Source organism: Hypanus sabinus, chromosome 8 (genome assembly GCF_030144855.1).
Source record: "Hypanus sabinus isolate sHypSab1 chromosome 8, sHypSab1.hap1, whole genome shotgun sequence".
Lineage (NCBI taxonomy): Eukaryota > Metazoa > Chordata > Chondrichthyes > Myliobatiformes > Dasyatidae > Hypanus > Hypanus sabinus.
This window is the reverse complement of record NC_082713.1, coordinates 40,362,576-40,378,198: the sequence shown is the minus strand read 5'-3', so window position 1 is coordinate 40,378,198 and position 15,623 is coordinate 40,362,576. Positions and strand designations below refer to the sequence as shown.

At 40.7% G+C, this 15,623-nt stretch overlaps 1 long non-coding RNA gene across 3 annotated transcripts in view; it reads left to right on the top strand.

Moving 5' to 3' along the window:
* Positions 1-15,623, top strand: part of LOC132398070 (uncharacterized) — a 46,105-nt gene that overhangs the window by 18,681 nt on the left and 11,801 nt on the right. For 2 of the 3 annotated variants that reach the window (XR_009513535.1, XR_009513534.1), the window contains exon 2: positions 34-167. This is a non-coding gene — a long non-coding RNA (uncharacterized LOC132398070). Of the gene's footprint in view, positions 1-33; positions 168-9,650; positions 15,616-15,623 lie in introns of those variants that run through there. The other variant, XR_009513536.1, reaches the window with a different exon arrangement.

Here is a 15,623-nt window from a genome sequence, read left to right as displayed (position 1 = left end):
CTTTGTTAGCTGGAAGTATCTTTTCCTTGGTAGGGAGAGGGGACCTGCCACTCAAGTAATGGGTATTGACAGCTAAACTCACTGTGAAGAATAAATAGAGCAGTGAACCCAGTGAACCCAGGGAGCACCCGAGGCCTCCTCTTCTGTCAAGATGAAGCCACACTCAGGTTAGAGGAACAACACCTTATATACCGGCTGGGTAGCCTCCAACCTGATAACATGAACATTGACTTCTCTAACTTCTGTTAATGCCCCTCCTCCCCTTCTTATCCCACCCCTATTTATTTCTTTATTTATTATTTGCCCCTTTTTTTCTCTCTCTCTCTTTTCTCTCTCTGTCCCTTTCACAATCACTCCTTGCCTGCTCTCCATCTTCCTCTGGTGCTCCCCTCCCCCTTTCTTTCTCTCTAGGCCTCCCGTTCCATGGTCCTTTCCCTTCTCCAGCTCTATATCCCTTTTACCAATCACCTTTCCAACTCTTAGCTTCATCCCACCCCCTCCGGTCTTCTCCTGTCATTTTGGATCTCCCCTTCTCCCTCTCAAATCTCTTATTATCTCTTCTTTCAGTTAGTCCTGACAAAGGGTCTCAGACCAAAACGTCAACAGCACTTCTTCCCATGGGTGCTGCCTGGCCTGTTGTGTTCCACCAGCATTTTGTGTGTGTTGCTTCAATTTCCAGCATCTGCAGATTTCCTTGTGTTTATAGTTTGTATAACCTTTCCTTAATGTTACTACCTTCTAGTCCAGGTAAACCCCCTCTGCAGCTCGAAGTCTGTACTAGCTCTCTACCAGAACACCTTTAACTTCCAATCCCCAGCCTTTTCTTCCTATAGTCTTGCAGATTTTTTTTCTTTGCTGTATTATCTTATTCCCTCTTTAAAGCCACAATGGAACCTGCTCCACCATATCTGTAAGCAGGGCATCCCAAATTCCAACCATATGCTGTATAAAAGAATTCATTCATGTCTCTCTTAATTCTCCTCCCTTTTATTTTATTCTTGTGACCTCTAGATCCTGACACTCCATCAAAAGAAAATATTAAATTGAAACTCAGCAAAATTTAATATCCTTTAAAGTACTGATATGAAAGTCGTGGAAAATCTACTTTCAAAATGAAATTCATGAGCAGCAAATCAGATTATGACCAGTAGCACACTGAAGACTGGAACCAATCATTATAACAGGATTATGGTGAAATTTAATAAATATGGGGCCCAAGTAGTATGAAACCAAATTATTTAATGTGTAAAAACAGAAATTAGAATTCTGGATTATAGGTCAATTAATGTAGATAGGAACTCAGAACCAAACTAAATCTCTGCAGTTAAAAACTGAAACTTCATGTTTGGATAATAACTGAATTGATAAGCCTGATCTACACCAGTAACCTGTATAGTACAATATACCATCAAATTCTAGTACACATGTCACCTTTCTGAAGGCTTCCAAATGCAACAAAAAAGTCTGTATTCTTCAATCTTCAAAATACTGTCCCATTTTATGATTCCCTAAGTGAGGTAAAATTAAAGAAAGTCTAATATTAAAGAAATCTAAACTTTTCATCTCAAATATTATCAAAAGGAGGATGGTTGTCATTTGGAGTAACACCCAACCACATGATCTATTAAACCTACAGGGTTGTGCATTCCAAAAGGGAAGTATATGCTAAATAAATCATTACATATTTTAAACTTTGCTCTTTTGGAGGTAATCGCATACAGAAGACCATATATGTAAAGCGCACTGAATTTCTGGAGGTTTGAGAAGGATACACTGAGTAATGCTGATAAACACCGTAGCTTCATTTTTGTAAGAGTTTGCATAAACAAATACAGTACTTTGGATAAACTAAGCATGCAACTCTTGGTATGCAGTACTGAAGGAACTGGAAAATTGCCTGGAAAGTATTTTTGAGGTCCAAACACCTTCAGCCCAGCTCAGGCTCTAGGTTGTCCAGCAACATAACAAAGCATCAATGTGCTAATCTGCAAGCTTTGTGGATTTCTCCAGTAATTCCACCCAACCAGAGCCTTACAACGTGTTAGAAGTCTAAATGCAAACCTGAACAATTAACACACATATGCACAGGTGTACAGTTGCAGTTCAGCAACATCTCGGATTGCAGGGAGAAAGGTGCTAGAAATTCTGTTGCATAATGCAATGTTTATGCACATCGCACAATGATACTTTAAAATTTAATAACACTCACCAAATACTGGAGCAGCTTAACAAGTTATGGAGGGGTAGATACAGTCAACGCTTTGAGTCTTTTCATTAAGACTTGTTCCGAAACATTGACTGTTTATTCTCCTCCATAGATGCTGCCTAACCTGTTGAGTTCCTCCAGTATTTTGTGTGTGTTGCTTAAGATTTCCAACTCCTTCAGAATCTTTTGTGTTATTAATATTTAGTGACTTCGAAGGAACAGTAGCAAAACAAATTTCTTCATACTCCTGACATGGCAGGTTTACATATGATAGCACCTGGACTTGCCCAAAGGGATAGGCAAATGAGACCCAGATACGCTTTCACAAAGAACAGAAGACTAGTTCTTAGGCAATTCTTTTATGTTGTTTCTTGTTTACTCGTTACCCTCTCCATCCTTCACAACACTCTACCTGTAGAACCCTGGACCCCCAGTATTCCTACCTCACAGTACCCAATACTTCCCAACAGTTCATTGCACCTCCTGCTCAAGGGTCCCAGGTCTCTAGCCCCACCAGAGTGAAGACCGACCCTTTCCAAAGCTAGGTTTCTCTTCACTGTGACTCATGCCTTTGAAACTGAATTCCCCAGGTTCCTTCATTTCTAAAACCTGCTCTTTTCTATATGTTGCTTTTGGCTTCATGTTTTTGACAAGCAGAGGACCTTGTGTACAACAGGTTTTGGTATCTCACTATACGTCAAACAATCTAACACACCTTTCTTCAACCAAACTTCAATAATAAACTGATATTAACAGACCAATTGCATTTTGATCCTACTGAATCCCCTAAGGTGAGTTATCCTAGATTTTGTGAACTTTCTTCTCACTCATAGAAAATACCAATTACAGAATCTTAAAGTATGTCAGCAGAGTAGGTAATTTAGCCAACAACAGCTGTTAAAAGAACTAAACAAGTGGAAACATTAATCATTTCTGTGACTCCTCCCTCACTACCATTCAGGGCCTCAAACAGTCCTTCCAGGCAAGGGCTGTTTATGAATCCATCAGAGTCATTTAATGTATCCAATGATCCTGGTGCTCCTTCCCCTTTGCCCTACCTTTTATTCGGTTTCTGCCCTCTTCCATTCCATTCCTGATGAAGGGTCTTGGCCCAAAACCTCAGCTGTTCATTTCCTCCATTGATGTTGCCTGGCCTTCTGAGTTCCTCCAGCATTTTTGTGTTGAACCATTTCCCCAATCTTTCCTCACAGCCTTATACCTTCACCCTCTACAAGCATTTAGAACATTCAAAATGAATAATGAATTTGCTTCCTCCATCCTTTTGGTTAGTGTTCCTCATGGTATAAAACATCTTTTCCCTCACAAATCTTTTGTTTTGCTACACAGTTAACTTAATTCTGTGTCTTCTGGTTTTTGATAACCCAGCCAATGGAAAGAATTTCTTCAGACTTGTTCTATCAAAACCTTTCATAAATCTAAACAACTCTATGACATATTCTCTTAATCTCTGCATGGAGAACATCCCCAAATGTGCTGATTTTTCAGCCATGTTACCATTGTAGCAAACTTTGCTCTTTGTCAAGAACAGACCTACTTCCTGGTGCACAGAACTGAATACACATTTCAATAAGACCCTCATCGGTCTTTTATAGAAGTTCAGCACAAATTCTAGTTTTGACCAACATAACCAAAGAAGACAAAGATCTCATTTACTTTTTTTTTTAAATGGCTTTTTCCGACTTGTTCTGTTATCACTAAAGATCTGTGTAGATACAGCCCCAGATATCACTCCCCTCTGAATCACTTTTAAATTGTTTCATTGAATGCACATTGTCTTTCTTTCACCTCCTGCCACTACATATCTACCATTTCACCAGTCTATGCTGTACAGAAGTCTGTCACCAATCCCAGGTGCCACTCCATTGCCCTTCACAAATTACATCCAAATGTGACCAGAATACCATGGGTTTAATTTTGATACATTACATACCAACCTTTGAAAGTCCTAATGTACACCAGTCAATGTCCTCAATACCCAGTTTCTTTCCTGCATTGTGCTGTTAAAGTCTAAACTGATTAGCGTGCAACTTATTCTTTACCTAATTCATTAATCCACTACAATCATGATTACAGATCTGTTTAACAAAAACCAAATCACCTTCAAACTTCAACCTCCTCATTTACCTTTTACAAGGCAAGGTATCATACAACTCATTAGCCATTTTTAACAGTTAGTTACCTTCTCTTCATATTTTAACAATATTCACCATTCAAAATTTGACATTCACTAAGATTTTCTCCTTCACTGCTCAAGAGTCATCAATGAAAACCACTGGACTCTTGAAAGATAATTGTTTTGCAAGTTTCCACAGAAGCACATTGTCATTCAGGTACTTTGTACAATTTTCCGGTGATCAATTAAAAATCATCGAAGCTAATAATCAAAGCCGCTAGTGTGAGTTCTAACAAATCTTGAAAGTGCAAAAAGAACAGTCCTGAAATCAAAGGTAATGAAAAACAGAAATGGAGTGTCATTTTCCTTATATACGTGTGAGACTATTGTTTCACAGAGTGGATCTTAACCACCTAGGGGTTAACCACCAACATGCCTGGGGAGAAGAATGCAAGTAAAATGAACACAAGCGCTACACACACTGAAAAGATTGACTTAAATATTCCACAATGCGTGAAGTCTGAAAGGGTTAAAAAGGAATTCGGAATCTTGGCAGCAGAAATAAAGTTAAGAATGTTAAAAATTCTACAATTATTCCTCTGGAGTTGAGAGGTTTCCAAGACCAGGGTACTGTACATGCCACTCTCCATTGATTCTGCAACACATTCAGAACTTTTTATGGCTGATTTGACTATGGAATCATGATTGTGAGGAACATCAGTCTAGCCTCAAACCTCTCAAGGAAATCTGTTTGGGAGCTAAAGAAAAATATGGACGTAGAACAAATGAGCATCCTATGAGCTTGATATTACATTTCAAGTTCTCCAAGACCACTTTACATAGGTAGCATAGTACAGCACAAGGAACAGACCACTTGGCCCACAATGTTGACACTTACACCTCATATCCCCCTTGAACCTACCTCCTCTCACCTTCAATGCATGCCCTCTGGCATTGGGCATTTCAACCGTGGGAAACAGATACTCTGCCCACTCTATCTATGCCTCTCATAATCTTGTAAACTTCTACCAAATCTCCCCTCAGCCTCAGACACTCCAGAGAAAATAACCCAAGTTAATCTAGCCTCACATGAGCACATGCCCTCGAAACGAGGCAGCATCCTGATTAATCTCTTCTACACCCTCAACATCTTTTCTATTTTGGGGTGACCAGAACTGTACACAATACTCCAGAAGTGGCCTAACTAGAGTTTTATCAAGTTGCAACATAACCTCCTGGCTTTTGAACTCAATGCCTCGACTAAGAAAAGCAAACATTCTGTAAGCCATCTTAACCACCTTATCAATCTATGTAACCACTTTCAAGGAGCCATGAACATGGATCCCAAGATTTCTCTGCTCAGAAACACTGTTAAGGATCTTGCCCTTGGCTAAAGAATTTCCTCCTCATGCCCATTCTAAAAGGAAGCCCCTCTATTCTAAGGTTAGACACACCATAGGAAATGTCCTCTCCACATCCATTCCATCGAGGCCTTTCACCATTCGATAGGTTTCAGTGAGGTCACCCCTCATTCTTCTGAATTCTAGAGAATACAGGCCCAGAGCTATCAAACGCTCTTCGTATGACAAGCCATTCAATCCTGGAATCACTTTCATGAACCTCCTTAGAACCCTCAGCAATTTCAGCACATCCTTTCTCAGATAAGAAGCCAGATGCTGCCCAGAGTACTTCAAGTCATGCCTCACTACATCGTTGTTTTTATATTCTTGACCCCTTGAAATGAATGCTAACATTGCATTTGCCTTCCTCACCACCGATTCAACCAGCAAACTGAAATTTAGGGAATCCTGCACAAGTAAGTCACAAGTAAGTCACTTTGTATCTCAGTGTTTTGTATTTTCTCTCCATTTGGAAAATAGTCAACCCTTTCATTTCTTCTACCAAGTGTATGACCATACACTTCCCAACACTGTATTCCATCTTCCATTTCTTCGCCCAATATCTTAATCTGTCCATTTCCTTGAGAGGCTACAGAAATTCCTCAAAATACACTTCCTCAAAATTACCTGCCCTTCCACCAATATTCATATTGTCTGCAAACTTTGCAACAAAGACATTAATTCCATCATTGAAATCATTGACATACAATGTAAAAAGAATCAATCCCAATGCAGACCCTTGTTGGAACCATTAGTCACCGGCAGCTAACCAGAAAAGGCTTCCTTTGCCTCCCGCCAATCACCACTGCTTTATCCATGCTAGAATTATTCCTGTGATTTCATGGGCTCGTAACTTGTTAAGCATTCTCATGTGTGGCACCACATCAAAAGCCTTCAGGGAACCCAAGTACACAACATCAACCTATTCTCCTTTGTCTATCTTGCTTATTATTTCCTTAAAGAATTCCAACGGATTTGTCGGGCAAGATTTTCCTTTGTGGAAACCATACTGACTATGGTCTATTTTATCATCTGCCTCCAAGTACCCTGAAACCTCATCCTTAGCAATCAACTCCAACATCTTCCCAACCACTGAGGTCAGACTAACTGGCCTATAATTTCCTTTCTCCCTTCTTGAGGACAGGAGTGACATTAACCTGTCTCTCCACTTTCACGGAACTACATACGAACAAAGTGGTCTTAGAACTTAAAGCTTAGCATGAAATTTAGGAGTAGTACTTCTGCATAAAGATAATGATCAAGATCAAAGTAGCCTGAATTGAAGCATGCACATTAAGAAACGATATCAAAAATTTCATCATTTATAATTGTGATATATTCATATTGGTGTAAAGCGCAGATTTTCTACCTTGAGGTCGATATTACCTTAAGACACTCTACTGGCTTGAAATATGGCAGCACTGCAGGCATCAAGCTTTGGGCAGTTGGGTATTAACTTCAGTTACAACCAGATATATTTCCCTAATGATCCTGGGTTAATGAGTTATGCAAATCACTGCAGTACAAGTACAAAAACCCAGTACATCATGCTGAAAACAAGAATGGACTGAGAGTCTGAATTGCTGAAAAGGCCAGCAACTCTGTGACTTAAAGAAAGTGCACTAAAACAGGAAGGCAAATCTCTCAAAACTGAAATAAGAAAGAGCGCATATAAAAGCTGCCAGAAATAGTATTAACAAGACACATCAGGAAAAGATGACAAATATGGAGTCTGAGATCACTACAGCACAGAAATGGGCCCTTCGAGCCATCTAGTCTGTGCTGAACTATTATGTTGCCTTGTCACATTGACCTGCACCCAGACCATAGCCCTGCGCACCTCTCCCAAACATGTATCAATCCAAATTGCGATTAAATGTAGAGATCAAACCCACATCCACCACTTGTGCTGGCAGCTTGATCCACTCTTACCACCCACTGAGTGAGGAAGTTCCTGCTCATGTTCCCCTTAGCCCATGATCTCTCATGCTAGTCTTACCCAACCTCAGTGGAAAAAGTCTGCTTGCAATTACACATCATTATCTTACATACATCTATCAAAACTCCCCTCATTCTGCTATGCTACAGGGAATTAATTTGTAACCGATTCAACCTAATACGTCAGAGAGCAGAAGGTGCTTATCTTCTACCTAAACAAAAATATGTTCAAGACAAGTTGCGCTGCAGAAGTGACAGGCAAAAATTCCAAAAAAAAAAATTAAAAGCAGTGATCCCTGAGGAAAAGAATGTCCTGTTGTGAATAAATTGGGCTTGGACATATTGAAACACTACCTAATGCACACAGCTAGAGCCAACAGGGTAGTGAAGTGGAAAAATAAAAGAATGTGAAATTTGACAACTACATCTCATGATATTTAACTTAGGATAATTTGATATCCTAGGTTAAAAGTTACTTTCAAAACAATATCAATGCACAGTTGTACACATTTAAGACTTACCACACCTTTGTGTTGGGATAAAGGATTTCAGTGTTCCAGCAGCTGCCGTGGCTGCATACCTTATGATGTGTCACTTTGTAAGTTTGCTGATACCATGAATTTCACATCAGCAAGCTTGCGCAAGTCCTTAATTGCTGCTAAATAGCAAGGGATATATTTTCAATGAAAATAATTGTCACACAGCAGCAGGGTAGATAACTGTGAAATAACCTGACTGATCCACAGGTGCCGTGTAACCTGACATTCGAGTGAGTGAATAACACCTCAAATGTCAAATTGATTCCAATATTGGGATTCTTCTCCCGTTTGGTCTGCACTGACAGAGCATCTGCTTTATGTTGCAAATTCACCACAAATACTCCTTTTGTGGAATTGATATGACAGGAACGGGTGAGTGAGCTTGAATCAGGAATTATCACACTTACAGGAACGAATGACAGTGCTGGTTCGACCAAAAGAACAGGCCTGCCAATATGTTTTTTAACTCCTGAAACTAAATAAAAGAAAAACACAAAAGCCAGGAAATGCGAGTTTCTTCTTTAGTGAGCTGTTTACATATGACGTGATGGTATAATGATGTATGCCATTTACAAATAACCAGTAATGAATTATATAAACAAAGAATGATTAATCAAACATTTTACAATATTACTCAAGTATTACTGAAATATTAAATACAACTACACTCCTCCCTGCTCAGATATAAACTCCAACTCAATAAAAAATGCATCTCAACTCATATTGCTCTCTATGATACAACTACTATACAGACATCCACAGCATAGTAAATCTTAAATTGTCCCACTCAGGCCTAAGGATTTCATTGCTGTGGAGGATTTCTTGTTCTTGTAGGATAACATCTTTCCTGACAAGTTGGGATCACTCTACTTGGCAAGTGGGACTTGTGGCTGTGGAACAATGTCGGGTTCTGGGGCCTCCTCCAGCGTAGTTGTAGGAGTTGATTCTGGGACTGCAGGAAGTGGTTCTAACAGCTCTAGACAGCTTTTTTCTCTAACATTCAACTGTACCCTCCTCAACTAATCGATATGTTGCCTCCCAATGACATCTGATGCAATCTGCACTGTGTAGGAGAATGATCTGGTTCTTTTCAAGTACCTACTTTTGACCACCTCTGTAGTCCCTAATCAGGACTACCTATCCAGGAGTGAAACATCAAACATCCTTCTGTGAGGATCCCTCAATTGGTCTCAGCTGTCTGTCCTTCTGAGTTTGGGCATGAGTGCAAGGGACAACCCAGGAACAGCATAACTGGTGAGCTGTTGGTTGTGAAGTATGCAAGGAGAAATTTGCCAAACTTCTGATTCACTGACAGGGTAGTGTGGCGTTGCTTGCAGTGCATTAGTTAGGCTCTGGATAAAACTTTCCACTAAGCAATTTGTAGCTGGGTGGTATGGTGCATGTGTAATATTTCTTATTCCATTCATTTTCAGGCTTGACCGAAATTCACTTCCATCACTCATAACAGGTGATATGACTGCACCTATACCATAAGCCGGGGGGTCTCAGGCAAGCTTCACTGGACGATGTGGATCACAACGTGAGAGTACAGTGCCTGCTGTCACCACTTCCTTTGACTTTTGGAAACCCACTCACACTGCTTTGACCACTGCCATTTCCTTTTGATTTGTAGTAATGAGTTCAAGAGGTGGAACATAGTTAGCAGGTTTGGCAGAAACCCATCACAGCAATTGACAAATCCGAAAAAGGACCGCAACTGTGACATGTTCTTCAGCCTTTGGGCAGCCACCACTACTTGAATTTTCTCGGCACACTTGTGAAATTCTTGTGCGGCAATGGTGTGCCCATAGTAAGTGATGCTTGGTTTTAAGAATTCACGGTTGCTGCATTGTGCTCTGAGCCCATAATCATCTGATCTTTTTAATACTGACTTGAGGTTTTGGCGATGCTCCTTGTCACCGATAACAATGATATCATCCAGGTAACACCGAGTGCCTGGGCTGCTTTGCAGCAGCTAGTCTGTGGCTTTCTGCTGGAGAACAATGCAGATGCTACTCCAAAAATAAATCTATTATAGCGATAAAGCCCTTTAAATCACCAGAAACAACTTGTGAGAAGTTGTGGTGAGAAACATTTTGAACTCTTCTTCCATCTCCATCTTTAGTTAGGCCTCAGCTAAGTCCATTTTACTTAAGCATTTCCCTCCAGAAAGGTTTGCGAAGGTGTCTGCTATCCTGAGCAGAAGATATTGATCTACGTCCTGTCCTGGGTTGAAAGTGAACTTAATATCAACACAGTTCCTGATGCATCCATGCTTCTTGGCTACTGGGACCACTCACCTTGGAAAGAATTCCTTCCGCCTCCATGTCATCTAGTTCACCAGCTACTCTATCGAGGGTGGTATAAGGAACTGGACGGGCTTTGTAAAACTTGGATGTGGTGTTTTCATTTAACGCTATTTTACCATTGCTATATTTGAGTTTTCCAATGCCTAATGTTATACTGTGACATCATCCTGCACCTTTCTTAATTTGCTTTCAGTTGACTCTGTTGCAGGGGATGTGCCATGCAAATGGTGGATAGATCAATCAAGTTGTAGTTGTCTCAACCAATCATGGCCCCAAAATGGTGGCCCTGTTTTTACCACCTAGAAGCCAATATGGCTTTTTGATACTTCTACTTCACTGTTACAAATGTTATTCCCACAAGAACTATCTTTTCTCCAAGCTAAGTTCTTAGTTGGATATCTGCAGGCTTCAGTTCAGTATCTTTCAGTTGCCATTCAGACTCATTTTGTGGGATGACTGAAATAGCCGAGCCAATGGCCATCTCCATTTTAATTAATTTGCCATTCACTTCTGGTGTAAGCCATATTACTTCACTGTTGTTAGTTTTCACATTGTAAATCTCAAGGCTAGTCTGTCCTGTGTTACACTCATCGTTATCAGATTTTATCAACAACATGCAGTTTATTGCTCTTTTTGAAACTGCAGCTTGACCTTTTATCTTTATCTCTCCCTTGTGCAGTCCACTTATTTTTTCCTGCCCCACATACTCTTTGTGTGTGTCTTACTTTGTTGCATTTTCTGCAAGTTTGGCCTTTAAACCTGCATTTGTCTGGTGTCTGTGAGCCCCTGCCATAATGGCAACATACTTTTCCCCTAATCAGGCAGGTTTCTGTTTAGTCATTGAAATTTTGTTCAATCACACTTTCATAACTGATTGTATCAATTGCATTTCTGTCTGCAGTTTCCATTGTTTGATTAGTGATTTCAACTGCTCATGTAGATGTGTGTTGCACTTTGGTTAGGAGTTTTGTATGCATTCTTGCAAGATTCTACAAACAAAATGATATCTCAGAGCATCATTAAGCTCATCACCGAACAGACAGTTCATAGACAATTTCTTCAATTCAGCCACTTAAGCTGAAATGGACTCCCTTTCCTTTTGATTCTACTTATAAAACCTAAAGCATTCTGCAATTAACAATGGTTTTGGTTCTAAATGTCTCTGCATTACATTCACAGTATCAGCAAAGCTCATTTCAGCTGGTCTGATTGGAGCAATTAAATTTCTAAACAAACAGCTATCATACTCTATAACATGAGCATTTGTTTCTTATCAGCTAGTCCATTTGCTTGAAAATGCTGCTCACTTTATTAAGAATACATCATGCAGCTATCCGTTGTGCAATCGATGCACATCTAACTTTCTGATGTAGCCAGCCAATTCAGCTTTAATTTTACCATAGTTATCAACCAGTACTCACTGTTTATGAACCCATGGCTGTACATGTTGTTTGTTAATTTCATTCATTTTCTACCTTTTCTTTAACTCAACCATCTCCCCCCTTCCGAAAGAAACACATGCTGCACTTTATTTTAACTCAAACCTCTCTCTCTCTCTCACTCTCTCAAAAATATGCTGCACTTCAACAGGTAGGTAGTCAACTTGGGTTTGTTTTAAAACTTTCTCGTTGCCACAGTAAGGTTTTGTAACTCCCGAAACTAATCAAACAAAAACAGGGGAGATGCATGTCTACTTAGTTTCTTCTTTAGGGAAGAACTCAAGTATGATGTGGTGGCTTAATGACGTATGCCATTCAAGCACTTTTACATATAACCCATAATGAATTGTGTAAACAAGATTGCTTAATCAATGTATTTACAATATTACTGAAATATTGAATTGAATTAATCTTTCCCCATTGTGGGCTTTAAAAAAAGAATTAGCACAATATCTGAAAATGGTTCTCCTTTGAGGTTCCATTAGAGATTGCTCGTCACTCAGTAGACCTCATTGCCTTGAAATATTAGCCCCTCAGCACTCATAGCATCTGTTCAGTACATAAGTGTAAGTTCTTAAAATGAGGTGTCACTCATCAGGAAATAACAGACTAATAACATATCGTTTATGTAATTGCTGTACATCTGTTTATGAGGAAATATGATGTATCATTTGAGCTGTCCTGGAGAGATAGCATTGTACTGTCGCATGAGCAATGTTTGGAGATGGGGAGAGTCATTTAGTTTACTTCCTTGAGCAAACAGATCCTCAGTTTCCTCACTTGCACACTCCAGACAGTTTGGTTTGGCAACATCTCCTTCACAGTCACCATCAGCATGCGTGCAACACAAGGCTGTGTGCTTAGCTCTATGTCCTTCGTGCTTTATACTTACGGCACTGAGGCCAAGTACAGCTCCACAAAACCACTGCTGCTGGCCAAATCAAAGGTGGTGGCAAATTGGCATACAGAAGGGAGACTGAGAATCTGGTTGAATGGTGTCACAACAGCATCACACGCAACGTCGGCAAAACCAAGGAGCTGATTATAGACTACAGGTGGGGAAACTGGAGCTCCATGAGCCAGTCCTCATCAGGGTTTCAGAAGTGGAGAAGGTCAGTAATTTTAAATTCCTTGGTGCTATATTTCTTCACTATTCTGGTTGGTGCGACTGTAATGAAACCCAGTTTCCCCTCGGGATCAATAAAGTATGTCTGTCTGTCTGTCTGTCTGTTGTTCCACAAGATCTGTTCGGGGACCTCCATACAAGTGCCGTCACAAAGAAGGCACAGTAGTGCCTCCACTTTCTTTGAAGTTTACACAGATTCGGCATGTCATCCAAAGCTTTGAAAAACCTTCATAGGTTCCACAATAGTGTAGTGAATAGCACGATACTATTACATTCCGCAATTCAGATTCCGACACCGTTCTGTAAGGAGTCTCTGTACATTCTTCCCATGGATTATATGGGTTTTCTCCAGGGGACCGCCCCCCCCCCCAGTTTCCTCTCACCGTCCAAAGACGTACTGGTTAGGTCAGTTGGTCCTCGTAAATTGTCTAGTGATTGGGTTAGTGCTAATCAGGTTTGTTGCTGGTTGCTGGGGCGGTGGGGCTGGAAGGGGCCCACTCCACCGAGTATGGCTGAATAATTAAATAATAAAAGGCACGGTGGAGAGCATCCTGGCTGGTTGCATCACGGCCTGGCAAGCAAACACCAGTGCCCACTAAAAGAAAGGCCTACCAAGCCTAAAGGCCTCACAAAGATAGCTTGAGGGGCAGGTAGTTTTAAGGAAGCAGAGAGGCCACAGAAGGACTTGGAGAGACTAGGAGAATGGGGAAGGAAGTGGCAGATGGAATATGTTGACAGAAAGTGTATGGTCATACACTTGATAGAAGTAGTAAAGGCAGAGACTATTTTCTAAACAGGGGTAAAATTTAGACATTAGAGGTGCAAAGGGACTTGGGAGTCCTCGTGCAGGACTCCTTAAGGATTAACTTGCAAGTTCAATCAGAGGTAAGGAAGGCAAATGCAGTTCATTTCGAGAGGACTAGGATATAAAAGATATAATGCTGTGGCTTGATAAAGAATTGGTCAGACTGTACGTGGAGTATTGTGAGTATTTTTTGGGTCTCTTATCCAAGAAAAGATGGGCTGGCATTGGAGAGGGTCCAGAGGATGTTCACGAGTCTGATTCTGGAAATGAAAGGGTTAAGGTATGAGGAGCATTTGATGGCTCTGGAGCTGTACTTGCTGGAGTTTAGAAGAAACCTATTGAATATTAAAAGGCCTGGAAAGAGTGGATGTGGAGAGGACATTTCCTATCGTGGGGGAGTCAAGGACCAGAAGGCACAGCCTCATGACAGAGGGACATTCCTTTAGCACATTGGTTGTTCGTAGTTTCTCATGGATTCTATTGTTGTTTTTGTATCTTCTGTGAATGCCTGCAAGGAAATGAATCTCAGGGTAGCGTATAGTGACATATACATACTTTGACAATAAATTTACATTGAATTTTGAAAATGAGGGCTATGATTTAACAGTCTCCTTATGAAAATTCCCTCTATGAGGAGTCCGTCATTGCCCATGTAGATAATGTCTCTGTTCACTCCGTTCAGAGATGAAACAGGAAACTCAAGAGACCGCAGATACTGGAATCGGGGCAATAAACGGTTGATAAAGCTAGGTCGTTCTCAGAAGGTCTCCTTGTCCTCCTGTTGTACGTACACCTGCTAATCCTATCTCAGTGTCCAGGGCTCTCTGCAGAGGAACATGGAGCATGTGACAGTGTGTTCCCTGCACTCTTGGACTGATGAAGGTGATGCATTCTCACCTAGAGGATGTGCTCTCCACTATTTTTCTGATATTAGCAAACAATCCAGAAGCCTGTTAGCCACTGTAACTTCAGGCAGTGTGGAGCCTCTCAGTGATGAACCATGTATTCACTGTCAAAAAACAATCATGGAAGCTTCAAGTGTCTGCCCACAGCAATGCTGTTATTATCATTATCATCAGCCCTCTCCTTCTGTCCTCCCACTTTCTCAGGCTTTTCCTGCTGTTGTGAGCAGGGTGGAGTGTTGGGGTTTCTCCTCCTCACTACTAGCAAAGACAAAACAGATGACACGTGCAGATAAGCTGCACCCAAAACACTTTGGCAGTAACTATGTCAGATTAATTCAAAGGATATCTGGTAATCAGGATCAAACATCATTAATTGGCACACCGAGCAGATTTCTTATATCCTCTGTTCAAGTGGCTGTGGTCTCAGTGATCTCTCAGCCCATGGAGAGGTCTCTTCTACCCTGAGACTACACCTTCTTCACCAGTCCTTACTGCTTCCTTCCTGTTTTTCAATACTTTGGCCAAAATGGATGAGGTAAATTAAAATAAGTGTACGAGTGTGAGCGAGAGAGAGAGAGAGAGAGAGAGAGCGATACTGTATCTCTAAAACACACAGCATTAAACATCTCCTTTGTCCTCGCAATCTCCCTCTCCTCCATGGAAGCCAACACAAGGAGGGCGGAGCAAAGTCAAGATGGCACTAAACGGCCACTCCTTTGCTTGCATCTAAAAATGGAAAGAACATCTTGTGGGATTTAATTTACAGAAATATGGGTTTATGCAAATAATATCACAGCTCTGTTTCTATCTTCGATATCTCTT